Genomic DNA, 15,249 nt, shown 5'->3' with positions numbered 1-15,249 from the left:
AGTGTCTACGCTGCAGACTGAAGTGTACTGCAGGCATACCTGAGTTTTAAATGAGCTGTCTTGGATACTGGGAGTCCTTGCCAAGATCAAGGTAAATTAATCTTCCTGATCTCTGTTTTGTCATGGCTGTGCAGCTCTCATTACCTAGACTAGCTCATATAACATTAACTTGAGTATCTTCTAACTACAGTGTTTTCCATATTTCAGCTATATCCCAAATCAGTTTGCTTTTTTTCAGCCAGACAAGAAAAAGCCAACAGCTTATAGTACAGTCCAGTCAAAATGTTTCCTACACTTGCATGTCCCACAACAGCTTTTATCCACCTTTGTCCCAAGCTGCATGCAGTAGTGGCACTACCTGTGTGTTTATCAGGTCTCCTGAAAGTTGCTGCCTCATAAGCATAGTTTTGTTTTGTGTTTGTTTGTTTGTTTGTTTGTTTTTTCTAACTGGTATTTCACTACTACCATGTCCTTTACAGCTGAATTCCTCTTCCATTTGCCTTATACTCCAGGTCTTCTATAGACCGCAGGATTTGATAATCTCACTTCCATCTTGCCTGTTGGCTTGCTCTGGCTCTGAGTGGGATGTCCCTGGTTCAGCACGATATCTAGACAACTGTCCCATGTCAAATGGGATAGACAGACTTCTTACAGCCCACTTGATAAGCATGGATTTGAGTATTTTCATTTAGAAAGGGAAAGAGCAATGTTTATAGGTTCACTTCTAGATTTCTTTCATTGACTGTTTTAAGGGGTGAAAAACGGATCAGTGAATTGGCTAAACAAAAACCAAATACTCACTTAATATGAAACAAAAGAGTCAAAGAGGAGGGAGAAATACCAGAGGAAACTAGTAAATACAGTTTACCATTAATATGTGTTAAAAAACATTGGTTTTATTTCATGTGTCTATACCCTCATAAGAAGCATTTCCACAGTATCCAACCAACTGCAGTGCCTCAATCTAAAGAATCGCCTCTGCACTGTGGCTTTTCTTGCAGTAAGGCTCTACTGCCTGTATCTGTGCAACTGGGTGATCAATCCCATCTGTAATTATTTGATGATTTCTTTATCTCACAAGGCCTTTCTCTCTTAGACTTTTTCTGGCCCACAGGGAAGTTTTTTTTTCAGTGCTAAGTAACACTTTTTTTTCTATTGCCTTCAAACATTATTTTTTTTTTACTTAAATCATGTAAAAAAAAAAAAAGTGGCGTCATTGGAAAAAGCTTTATAAATGCCATCATCTTTTCTTCACCAAAAAGATTCAGAGGACATTTATAAGGGCTGTAAGCAATGCTATACATATGACATTGCCTAGGTTGAGCATTTGCCTAACAAAAAACCAAAATCTTTGGAAAAAGAGTCAGAATGTTTTTATTTCCTGATACAGGCTATAACTTAACACAGCCTTCCTCCTTTTTTTGATTGGTTGTTTTTAAAATGAGTTCCAGTCTTTTGATTTAGTTCCATTATGATTATTTAGAGCTTCATGAGGCTCCATAAGCTTGATTCTCTGTAGTTTGCTCCATGACTTTGGTAGCAAGTTATGCTCTAGAATTAGAGCCTTGCAGGTAGGAAGTCCAATTAGTGAGTTTCCTAAAGGGCTTGATGCGCTTGAGTTCCCCACAGTGTAAAAAGTCTGGTAATTCCTGTGGCGCTAAATCCTTCAGCATGCTCTTTTGGGGAGGCAAGAACAACATATCAAGGAAATGATGCTGACCTTCTACCTTGCAGGCAACCTCACAGACAATATACTCTCAGTAAGTGAAGGGATCCTCAAGGTGAAAAAACATGTCCTTTATTAAGATTTGAGCTAAGATATTAATAAATGCTCCTTTACAGCCATTACCTACAGGTGTCATTTTCAGCCTCTGACTTTTTTTTAATTAAAACTCCATTCCCTACATGTAGCTGTTTAAGTCTTGCAGATTGAAGCATTTTGTCAAACTCACGAGTTTGTAACACAAAAATATGTTCAATAATGCCTTTCATTCAGCTTTCTTATGTTTCATAACGATGGCACAATAAGACACAATAAAACATGGCTTGTTCCTGTACCACTGATATGAAAGCAGAATGCAATGAATATAAAAACACTGAAAGCAAGCCCATCCAGAAAAGCCTGAGGCTCATCATTTCTTGTAGTGTTTTTGCTGTAAAGATTCATGGAATTTTGATTTTTAAAAATATCTCAAAGGCTACCTTTCTTTTTCTTTTTTTTTTTTCTTTTTTTTTTTTTTTTTTTTAATTTCTCTCTCTCAAATTTGTGAGAACTCTTCGTTTCCATGAATGCCTGATAATCTGTATTGCTTCAGCCTCTCAGGCCATCAAAAAAATGTGTGGGTGATGCCTTATACTTTTCCAATGGCATCATCACCAAAAGCACTTTTTCACATGCTTCAATCTGCACTGCTGCATCAGTATGTAGTTAGTGCCAGTTAAACAGAAATTTTATATATGAATATCCATTAGGGCATAGATTGAGATTGCTAAATTATTTCATATCAAATGCATTTAGACCATAGTCGTTTTGGGTCATGGTCTGCCAAGTTAGACGTAATTTGAAATGGTCACCTCGTGACAAAAACCTCCTTATCCTATTCATTGTATTTCCAATTGTAACACAGTGTTGCACAAAATGTGATCTAAATTTGGGCAGCTTTGAAGAGGCCTTATTTGATACCTCTTAATTCCCCATCTGTACTTATTTCTTGGTGTGGAGTACAGTGCCATAGAAACAACCCCACTGTGTGTTTTAGATTGTTGTTTCATAGCAGTGTATTCTTGATTCTGCCACTTTGCAGGAGGAGTCTTCCATCAGAGAAGTTATCAAAGCCCCTCTTTTGAATGCATCAGCACTAAGTCAATGGCATTTGCTTATTTATCTGACATTTCTCATTCCTTAACATCTTTTGGCTCTTTACTTCTGGGAGTAGAGGAGAACTCTTTTATGGACACTGTGTTTTCAATGTAGGTATTTCACTGTCCTCATTTCTGCGTTTTGATATATGTTGGCAGAGTTTCCTGTTACTATACCTAATAATATTGAAGCACAAAAAAGTCATCTTTTTATATCTGTTTGGCAAACTAGCTGGCCAGTTTATTTTTTATGTGTGGCTGCACCATTGCCACAATCTATGAAATAACTGTTCATTAATGACATTGGCAAAAATACAACCTAGATAAAAATGTCCAAAACATAGTTTCATCTTGAGAATAATTTATGTCACAGAAAATATAAATATATGCGTTGAGGTGTAACACCCAGATATGCCATAGAAATAAATTCTAATATGTATGTAATACAATATGCTACTCCTCTTTTAATTCTGTCTGCTGTCTTCATGCTCATGGAGATCTACTTATAGTGAGTAGTATCTTACCCCAAAAGAAGCCATATTGATTTCAGAAGAACTTGAGAGATAGGGTGTTACCCAGTTTAAGGAACAGTTGCAGAGGCTTTTGAAAGAGCCTTCCCCAATATGACTTCATGCAGTACTGACATCTTTCAGATGTAGTAGAGAAATCATCCTATAATAAAATACATTGATCAATCAAACTCTTGATCAGAAGAGTAGTGCAATGGTATAAGGATGCAGTTATTACCAGAAGCTGGATAGAGGACATGAACTTCTGTGTTCCTCGGAAGGAAATGTTTTATTACTAGAAAATCAATTACATTTATTTTATGAGTCTTATGGTGGCTTAGAGCTGCTTGGGTTTTTTTACCCCTCTCTATAGCCAGAAAAATGATACCCTGCTTCTCTGTGATGATGAAGGGTCAATATTCACTAGGTATTGTATCAGAATTTAGCATATTTTTTAAAATACTGCATGTAAGTTGAATGTGCCAGCAGAATTGAATTAAGGTCACCTATCAACGCAAGTACAATCTACTTTTACATTCATGTAAGATATATCACAGTCTTATGTCTGATACATCACATAAAATGTATTGGTTTTCTATGGCTTGTTTTCCAGCCACAAAAAACCACAGTTGTCAAACAAACTAAAATTAAATTCTCCCTGGCATTTTAATTTCTCAGCTATGTAACCTGGCAATTAAGTGTTAACCTGCCTGGCTTACCATTGTGTTACGTCAGTCATGCAAGATTGAAACAGGTTAGATGTACTCATTTCTATAACCAATTACCAGACACCTCATCTACATATGCATTTCTATTCAAAGCCATTACATGGTTCATTTGATATAAGACTGCCTTTGTGTTGCTGTGTTTATACTTTATTTTGCCCATGGATAGGGAGAAATTGTTGTTTTTCTGAGTATTTCCTCATCCTGTCTTTAGCCAATTGTATATGTCTCCATAATCTATTTGGAAAAAAAAAAAAAAAACAACCACAAAATAAAGATAGTGCTGCTTCCAGCATACCTTGAGGAATTTTTAGCTCCAGCAGTAGAAGCTGTCATATCCAGAGTGTATGCTATCAGAATGCAAATGCCAAAACTAAAAGTGAGAAAAAATGCAACTGTTTTTCAAAATTTTGAATTATTTCAAGATACAAATTCAGTCCTACCACTTGGAATAAAGAATTTGGATCTTCTAATTGTCACAAGAACATCTTAAAAACATCTTCCCTGGTCATGGATATGAAGCATCTTTAATATGATGGATGTGGCACAGGATCTCCTTTCTGTAAGACCTGGGCTTTGTGTGGTATACTTAGATGGGAGTTCAGCTTCTATAGTGATTTCTATAGTGGGTATTACAAATATTTGGCATAATTAAAAATCACTTGCCATTATTATGTGAGATTACACTCCAGGAGACTTATGGTACATTTTTTATTTCAGCCTTCTGGATCAAATTATATAAGGGATTGACCCCGGATATAATTGGTCCCAAATCAAAGCAGTACCAAGAACAAGTTGCTCGTGCCCCAAGCAGAATACCACAGCTGGGGATGAAGAATGAGTTTGGAGTCTTCATTATTACAGAAATGTAAGTGTGAAGTCTTATACTTCATTTCAGAAGTAGTCATGGGCACTTGGTGAAATACTAGGAAAACTTCTGGATTTCTAAATGGCAAAATGAAGATTTATTTGGTCTTTATGCTGGCATTTGACTTTTGAATGTCTGAGGAGTTTTGTCTAAGTTTGAGGAAAGAAGCCGTGATTATTTTAGGCTTATCACTCCAGAGCACAGTCCTGCATTCCTTGCATACCCAACTGCCAAGCTTCTGCTGAGATCACTGAGAGTTTGTGCATAGAGAATGTAAGATCAGGTTCCAGAGAAATGTTTGGACAGAGACACTGTGAGACTTTACTCCTGTTGTAAAGCCTTTTGTCTTGGTTTCAACTTAATGCTTGAATTCTCTTCTTCCTTGACGCTCATTATTTATGAAAAATGCATCAGAATTCATTTGCACTGTTGAGCACTTCCAAGAGATTTTATTAGACGTTTTTATGCGCAAGGACTATTTTCGAGAATATATATGCTCTTATGTTCAGTGTTCGCTCTACTTTCTCTTCCTGGCAGTTATGACAATTATTTACCAGTCTTCCAGACTGTGGTTAGAAAAGAGGCAGTAAAAACACAGGGTGAAATCCTGACTCCATTGAAATAGAAAGGAACTCTGCTACTGACTTCAGCAAAGCCTGTGTCTCCACAGCACAATTTTCTTTGGTTCTTGCTAGAATGAGAACTGCCTCATGTGCAGTCAACTCGTTCAAAGTCTAATTCCCTTCTGAGGTCCTTTTTATTAGAGGTTCAGGTTCATTTAAAAAATCAGGTTTTAAGAACAACGCAAAACACACCCAAAGTGCAGCAGAAAAATCTTATTCATGTTTAGCAGTTTTTGAAATATTTTCAATACTGCATTTTTCAAGCTATCAAATACAAATTTGATACTTGCTCCAAAGAGAATTATGCTGCCTTGGTGAAACAATTTATCTGCAAATTCTTGATGGTTACTCATATTTACCCTTTGTCTCAAGCAGTTGTCAATAATGATAGTTTTGACTTTGCTGCACAGCACGTTAAGCTACATTGCACCTCAAAATCACCGGCATACCAACAGACTTGTCCCCAAAGAGCTGATACAATCCCCACAGATGCTGGTCTCAACAGAGATCACAGGTACAGTTCTGCATAAATGATTCCTATGGAGTAGCAAACAGAGAAGCATGTTGTCCGTTTGCAGAGAGAGTCCTGGCCCTCAAGAGAAGTAAAGGCATTAACCCAGATAACAACGTATGTGAGGTACTGTGGCACAATGAGCAGGCATAGTTAAAAACTGAACAGATGCAGAGTTTTTCATGTAGTTCAAGAAACATAAATATTTTAATTTAAGTCATTCTCAAACCCCACTCCACTAGTCTTGCTTTTCAATCAATTTTGAACTGATTTGCTATTTGGACTACTTTATCATCTTGTGAAAAAAATTATCTTTAGGAATTAAACTTCCCAGTAAATAATACTTAGGTGGAAAAATTCCCTATCAGTTTTACTGACGTCTAACACTGCCAGTTGACTGAAATGACTTAACTGATCCATATGGATATGTTCAGCTCCTGGATGTTTTTAATTCTGTACATTCACTCCTTTACTTCTCTGTCTATAAGGATCATGACTAAGTCCACTCTAATCAGTGAGGTTTCAACTAATCTTAAAGTTCACATCTCATATTGCTAAATTTAATTCATATTATAAACATTAATTATTTTCTATTTTAATAATCTTATGTTGCCAGAGTTACATAGGAACAGCTTTAGAGACCTATTATACAGGTTGCCTTTTCTCAGCGATTGCCAAGTTGCTGGCAGGCAATAGTTTCAGATAATTTCCATCTAATGGTTTGATATCATATAAAGAACAAAGGAAAGTTGTAATGAATCATAAAAGACATTTTCATTATCCAAGAATAAACTAGATGCAGTTATTGAATGAGACAGTTCGGTGTTATTGTATCCTGGAAAATTTCACTGAATTGTAGCTAATAGTATCTTATGCCCACAACGGAGTAGGAATGAGATTTATGAAGCAAAAGCAATAATAAAAATTCTGAATTTTTCAGATTTCAAAAATGCATTGAGATCAACATTGGATTCCATTTACTAAAATAACTGGAGCCTGAGTATATTTGACGACATCTTATCTCTTATATAGAGGAGGAAGGAAAAAAGGAAATAAAAATAGAACTAACAAGTATGGTTTGTCATGAGTGACCAAATGTATGATTTCTATCCTAGCATTAAAAGTGAATACAGAGCTGTGACATGGGGATTGCATCTAATCTAAAAGCAGTGACTTATATAGCTGCAGGCGTATTGTTAGAATTTGGCCTTTTATCACATCTCCCCTTTCCATTTTTTCAATTCCAATCAAAAGGCTCATTGATTTTGCTTGCCTATGGTAGGGAGACTCCAATAAATAATGAGGAAAGAAATGCTCTCTTAAAAAAATAAATAATCAGCTAGTGCAGTGCAGTGAGATGAATGCTTAAAATGTTAAGACCATCAGTTCTTTAAGGGAGCAATTCTGTAAATATTACTTGGTCACTAAAGTCAACAGGAGCATTCAAATGAGTAAAATTTTTGTTTGAGTCCCAGGTTTGAGCTTGCCATCAAGATTATTTTCTTACTAGCTATTCAGTAGCAGTCATTAATTTCACCCATGGAGTTGTTTGCAGAACTAGCAATGCTACTTACAAGTTTAGTTACTCAGGTACAGTATTTCACAAAAACATATAAATCAGCAGCCTTTGCTCTGATGAGCTTATGCTTATTAGACTGGGAGTGAAGCATCTTAGTGAGGGAGAAAATAATAGCTTAGCAGAAACAATAGGAAGGAATTTGGGCAATATTTTTGGTAGGAAAGCAGTGTTATGTAGGTTGCTGTCAGTTTTGTTTTTTCAATGCACCAAAACTTTCAAAACCTGTACCTCAGGATCTCCAAATATTTCGCTCAACTCTAAAGATTTCAGAAGACATCCTTTTAAGCATTACATGGTTGCAAACAAAGGGGTTCTTCACTTCAGGCACATGCGGTATAGAAAGGATTGTCTCGTGGCTATGTCTGCATTTCATCTTGCATTTCAGAAATCACATACATGAGACCAAACTAGTTATGGAAAACTCCCAAGAAGTTGCAGTAATGTTGCTTCCACCTACACTGCTATAAATGACTTTACAAGGTGTTGTAAAGTCACACCACTCTTCACTCTATTTTCAACTTTGGAACATCATTATTTAGCCTGAGACAAAAACAATTTCATTTCTCTAGTTCTTTCCCCTTCTTTTATAAGTTCCCTTACAAAATCATGGCTACAAAAGAGTATTTTATTATACGCTCAGCATAATTTATCCGTACAATATATTATTTTCCTATCCACTTCCCCACTCTTGCTGATCTGGGCAAACAAGTTATGCAGGCCATGAACGGAAACCATTTTTCTAATGTGGGAAGAGTGAATGATTGTTTTTTGCTCTCTCTTATAAGTGGTGACACAGGTCTAGTCCTCTCACAGAAGTGTTATGAAGTTTGTTCTTGTAGCAGTGCTCAGATAGTCATATCTTACCAGTTCAGGAAGCACGGATGAACAAATGTTTAAATTGAAGCCATTGAATCCTTGAAAATGATCTCAGAGGCAGGATACTGGTATCAGATGGATAAGAGGTATTATCCAGTGTAACAATTTTTATCTGTCTCTGCTCTGTTGCACAAAATAGCGAAAAAGCCAGAACATAAAGTCTATAGAGGACATACTCCTGTCTTTTTATTTACTCTATAAAGTGCTTTTTGCACATATGATACTAATATTAATGAAATGACTTGCCAGTGAATGGGCAACATAATTTTTAAATCAGCATCTTTCTTAAAAATCACAGCAATACAAAAAATAAAACTAGATCATTGTTGCAAGGGATGAGTGAGAAAAATAAATGCTATACACATAGCAGTTGAAAATTATAGGGGGTCGTTTGACATGGTAGATACTGTGCTTACTATGAAGAAAATAGCTTTTTTAATTCATAGGCATCTAGTAGGAAAACTGCATAAAGTGACTGAAAGAATAATATAAAACCTTTATCTCACTCCTGAAGTGTCTTGATGTATTGATTTGGATTATATCCTGTATATATTGCATGGTAATCAGATTTGTGTTTATTTATTCATATACTATGCAAAGCTTCAGAATTAAAAAAAAAAAGGTATGCTTAGCTTTAAGAATATAGTCTTCTAGTAAATCAGCAGCTACACTAAGCCATTTACTGGAGAGAACTGTTACTAAGGAGGAGATCCATTACCTTTTTATAGAGAGAAATCGTAAGTCCATACTTCATACTTCTGGGAAGGCATTAACAATAAACTAGATAGGAAATCATTCAAAATGACATGAAGGAAAATAATTGTATGATCACTACAGAACCTTGAAGAGACTGAGAGTTACACTTGTAAAAATTACAATAAGAATACATCCTTTACAAATGTCTTGTAAAAGGAAAGGTTTTTGAGCACCTCATCTTTCTGGTGATCATTTGAAAATGTTCAAGTGATTTTTAGCAACTCTGCTCATAGGGAAAGTTCTTTTTTATTATAATTTTTTTGAGCTTGGAGGAAATGATAGATGATTTTCCCATTTTTGACAGGGACACAGGAAAGAATGGGATAACAAAAATTTGGAAATTGCTGTTTATTGATAAAATATCTCATATTTATATCCCACTTTCTTCATTCTTTCAGTAACCAATGAAAGAGAGAAACGTGTTTACATACACTGCTATCATCCATTTTTTCAACAGCTGTTCAGTACCACACAGCTATTGTGCTTTAGTCAGGGACAGGAAATAAATGTTTTGACTGAATCTGCCAAATGCCTTTAGCTAATCAAAATATGCATATCTGAGATTTAATATGGACAGGATTGTAACTCCTGTTTGTGGTAAAAATTCAGAAAATTTTTTCACAGCTTCAAGAGGGTAGGACTCTGTCCTTACGTCACAGTCAAGATGACACACAGCTATGGGACTAGTTTAAGGCCAGTTTCCATCTTACTGTTTGGCCTGCTGTGGCTCTTCCAGCTTATGAGACATTCATAGAAGAAAAATAAACATCTGTAGCTGAAAAGAGCAGGAGAGAAAAAAGGAAAACAGTCGCTCTCTGTATTAATTTACTTACATGAATATGCACCAATATTTTTCTCCTCTATTTGTGTGCAGGTTGCCCATTAATGTCAGTGGGAACTCCATAGAATACACCTTTAGTGTCTATAGTGCTTTTCCATTCACAAAACCAACATGTGCATAAAAGCACTTAGATACAGTATTTATAGTATTCTCAGTTCTTATCATTTTCAAAGAATAGTCAGAAAAATTGTTTATTTACATGTCTAAATGTAATTTGCCTACTTAATTAAATAATTGTGGGTAAGTTTCAGAGTGGAAATTCTAGCTTTGGAGTTGGGTAAGAACCTAACATCCTTTGAAAACATGAAAGGAATTTGCATACGGTAGCTAAAGTTCATATATAAATATCCTCTTCGTAGATGAGTTAACAAAACAGTAGGATCCAGGGGTCCTGTTCTTTCTCATAGACTACTTGCCCTCATTTTAACCTCACAACGCTCTGAACTAGGACTACTGAAGTCAATAGCACTGAAGTCAATAGCTACAATGAATTGCACTGAGGTCAATAGCATTATGTTACTGTAAAATTGGCATAATCACGAGTAGAATCTGTGTCAGTATCTTTAACTGTCAGCTGTCTCTTTTCTTCTACCTACTTCAATTGACAATGACTACATAAGACTTATAGTCCCAGGAAAAACCATTGAGCACAGAAGGGGACAAAGGAAAGCTGGAAGGACAAATGTTACAGTCAGGTTTATAAATCTCTGCTGAGACAGGTAAATAATAAGATGATCTACCAGAGAGGCAATCATAAGTCAATAATGAAACTTTTTTGAGGCTAGGCAGACAGTGTATATTAATTAACTGCTGAAGACATTGTATGATGGAATTTCCAACTGTGGTTTTACAAATATGCGTGGGTGCTTCCACTCTTCTTTGACCAGGATACCTCTCTGAGCAACTTTTCCTTTAAATTGCAGTAATTGTAGTCTGCAAAAATAAAGAACAAAAATCCAGAAAGCAGGAATACACAAATCTCAAGATGGTCATATTCTGACAGAGTTTACAGTAGGGCCCAGAAAATAACTTTTTAAAATATGAAGGTAAGAAATAAGACAAGACAGAATAAGAACACAACAAAGTTATAATCACTTCTGTCAAAAGGATGATTTGAGAAAAGTAATTCTGGGCAGTTTACTTTGGCAAATGTCATATGTCTACAAAATGCCTGATGAGTAGGGGCATCTCCATGTGATCTAAGGGCAACTAAAGGCTGCTAGTTACATTAGAAATATTAATGCTTGACAGCATTAAGGTCATAATGTTTTCTCCTTCTAGTCCCTTGACTTTCTCCAGACATTGGAGATATGCTCGTGGCTACTCTCTTTTTCAGTTTTTAATGGGTGCACTGCAAGATTTGCAGGGGGCAATTCACTATGCTAAGTTTTTCTTGTGAAGGTTTTTACGGTGACTGAGCTGACACTGTGAGCAAGCCTCAGCTCTGGTACATGGATGAGGCAACGTGGACTTTAGTGGAGTCAGAGTTAAGTAGCTGATGGTCTGATCTTACCTGTGAACACAAGGCTCATAAGGATCATAACCTCTTCGCTACTCTGGACCTTTAACAGACTTTGCCATTACTATATACTGGCAGCAATAGCAATTTTTGTTGTATATTATCATAAATTACAGTTAAGCAGGATAGACTTTTGTTATGAAAAGTATTAAGAGAAAAAATTGCTCTAATTTGACAATAATTTCCATGATATAAAAAGAAGTATGTATGAAACTTTCAGAAAGTCTATTCTCTGTGTGCAATTAAATTATTTATATGGTGTATAATTAATATGTTCGGTGATTTTGGTAAAGAGGCTTAGCTTTTAATCCTTCTCTAAAGATAAGAGATCACAGGAGTGAAATGCAAATTTGAGGTCTTATTTTATGTTTGCACAATAATATCAAGCACTTTCACTGTGGATGAAAATGAAAAAAAAAAAAACAAAAAAACAACAAGGAATCCAGAAATCCCCGTAGGCTAATGATTACATTATCAATGCAAGCAAATTCCTCAGCAGAATGCTGAAAGAATTAGGCATAACAGCAGTTCAGTGCTGTCTGGATGCACAGTGTGGCAGATGAGAAGGTGTTGAAATACTTTAGATTCCCATAGGTAATTTGGATATCTAATAAGAATAGTAAATAAATGCTCTAAATCCATTTATTTAAGGAAAAATCTTCCTGGTTTCCAAGGCTGCAGAGGCCCCAGATAGTGCTGAACTGCCAGTTTCATTACACAAGGTTGGAGAGAATGAGAGAGACAGACAGACTCCAGAGTCTCTCATGGCCTGTGGCGTTGCACTCTGCATGTAAAGAAGTGTCACGACTGTGGTCTGCAAAGCGTGTGAAGCTACTGGTCATACATTCAGATAAGGGATAGAAAAAGGCCAGAGCCAGACCAAATCCTGAAAGCTGTGAGAGATGGGGTCTGACCGATTCATGTATTTCCACTGATCTGTTTACTCAGGTTTTTGAGCGGTGGGAAAATTCCAAACAATGCTGTGCATGCGTTTTCCTGTGATGTACATATATGTCACTCACTGTTATTGAAGGTCACAGCTTCATAGAGCAAATCAGTTTGTAGAAACAGGTGAGCTTCTCAGTGAATTAACGAAATCTGATTTCTTACTGATTCACTTACTACATCCCTCTACTTTCTCTTATCATATAAAGCAGGTCCCTCCAAGCGCCCTATAACCATATTTTTTTCTACTATTTCCCTTTACAAGTATACTGTCTAAACTCTACCTCCCTGCCCACCATCCCTTATGCAGGTGACCTGCTGATTACAAACAAGTCAGGCTGGTGCCAAGAGGCTCCCTGCTAACTGCACTCTGCCTGGGGAGGAGGAGAGCAAGCTGAAAAAATAACTATTTTCTTACCCTAACTGGAGGGTGAACGTGGGTCCTACTGTTCCTGTTAGCTGCAGATTTTCACATCGCAGCTTAAGCTATGAGACCTCTGTATCTCTGTCAAATCTAGATGAGGTTGAACAATGGATGTAAAAGTTGTTCAGCAGGGATTGACAGACTAATGAATAGACAGTCACCTAGCCTGTGTAAACCTTACTTTCTTAGGAAATAATTCTTAAAATGTCCCCAGGTTTTGACTGTCTTTAAAAAAACCCCTATAACTCTCTCTGTGAAAAGTCTGGTTAAGTCTTCAGCATGAAACAAGAGGAAAGTCATAGGAAAAGTATCTATTCTATGAGGTTTCCAAAGCTGTTCTCCAAACAAGAAGTGTTGTTTGGATAATCCAAGGTTGTTTGGATAAGCCCAGGTGATCACTGGAACTTCAGTGAATTTGAAGGTTATCCATCTTTGAGATATTTTCTGTCTTTCATGAAGGTGGCAGTGAACAACCTTATTATATAAACTCTCCATAAGTTTGAGTTAGTTAATACTTCCTTTTACCCATCATCATTTCAGTGTGAGGAAGGCTGAGTGAGACAGGTTGTATATCTTTGGTAAATACAAATCCACAACTACAGTTTATGTTTGCCCTTCATCCTGTGTCACAGACTAAAACAATACTATGTGGCCTATTCTGTGTTACTGGGACAATGCTCAATATTATTAATTATGTTTTGTGTAAGTTCCTGTGTGAAATAGCCAGGTGTATTATCATTGCAGTCAAGTTCTGAATGGTTCTGCTGAGGTTACATCCCACAGGTTAACATATCATTTGATTTGACTACTGCAGCCTTCATTCCATCAATCCATGAATTAGTCACATGGTGACTATATGCCACTAATTAACACACAGGGAATAAAGTAAGAGGTTTAACAGCTGAAGGTAATGGGAGCAACCAAGATTTGGCCACATAATAGAATGTTTACTTAGTTTGCATTAAGCTGTACATTATTAATATTTCTACTATCTTAAGCATACATTTGCAATACTAAATGTATCTACATAAAACAAAAAAATATCCCAACACGGAAGCATAAATTGTTGAGAACAATGAATGCATGAATTAGATGCATAGAATTCACACTAGTATTCTATTATCTGAAAATAATATATACCATAGAAGAATTTTGTTTTACAACATGTAGGTGAAAAGTAACTATACTTCATCACTCTAGAGAACATACCTCCCCAAAGAGCTTCAATGAGAAAAAAAATAAAGCAGCTGTCCACATTTTGGCAATATTTGTCTGCAGAGAGTTGAAACTTATTTTAGTTTCTTTTGAAAAGATTTTACATCCCCTATTTACTTTGAAGTTGAGACTCAAACTTAAGCATACGAAGGAAACCTAAGCACTGCACTGGAAATATTTATTAATTTCAGGTCAAAACACAGTGGATTTTATTCAGTCTTTTTGCTCATGCTCATTGAAATTATTCTTGAGGATCTAGTAAATGCCATAACTTTCTACAAAGCAGATCTCAGTCATTCACTAAAAAGACTCTTGTGTAATGAGTAGCTGCATTAAACTAATTTTGGAGAATGTCCCAACTATGTAATTTTCATTCATTGCTTCTGTCTTTGCAAAAAAATCTGTCATGGTACTCTGAAAAAATATTGTGCAATTAAACCTTTTTCACTAATTTTGAAAATCAGAGAGAAAGAGATTATATATTCAGCCTTATAAACACTGTTACTGTTGGAGCACAGTGTGTCCTGCTTTAAACACAGTAAGATATCTTGTCACAGTAAATGATCTTTTATTTTGCTTATTCACATGTTGCAAATAACTCTACATCTTTCACGAATGCACAGCAGTTAGGTAGCTGCAGATTTCTGTTGAATTTTTGTGCTGTGCAGACCAAAACCCATGACTTTTCTGGTACCCTCTCTTTACTTCCCCATTTCAGCAAGGCTGCCAGACTCATAGTTCACTCCAAGTGCAAGAAAACAAGTATCTGCTGTTCAAGATGACAGCGACTTCTGTCTGTTCCATTATCACATCATAAATTGTGTTTTCCTTAGGATGCCAGAAGAATGCCAATCATTATGAGAGCTGTTTTATTTCCTTTGCTTTAGACAACTGACATAAGAAGCAAGTCTCTATTACGTAAGAGTAGTTCTGGAAAGTAATGTAACACAACAAAATTAATGTAAGTGGTTATTTTATCATAAATTTCACTGCAATCTC

Source organism: Calidris pugnax, unplaced genomic scaffold (assembly GCF_001431845.1).
Source record: "Calidris pugnax isolate Ruff unplaced genomic scaffold, ASM143184v1 scaffold38, whole genome shotgun sequence".
NCBI classification, from domain to species: Eukaryota; Metazoa; Chordata; class Aves; order Charadriiformes; family Scolopacidae; genus Calidris; species Calidris pugnax.
This window is presented reverse-complemented; position numbering follows the sequence as displayed.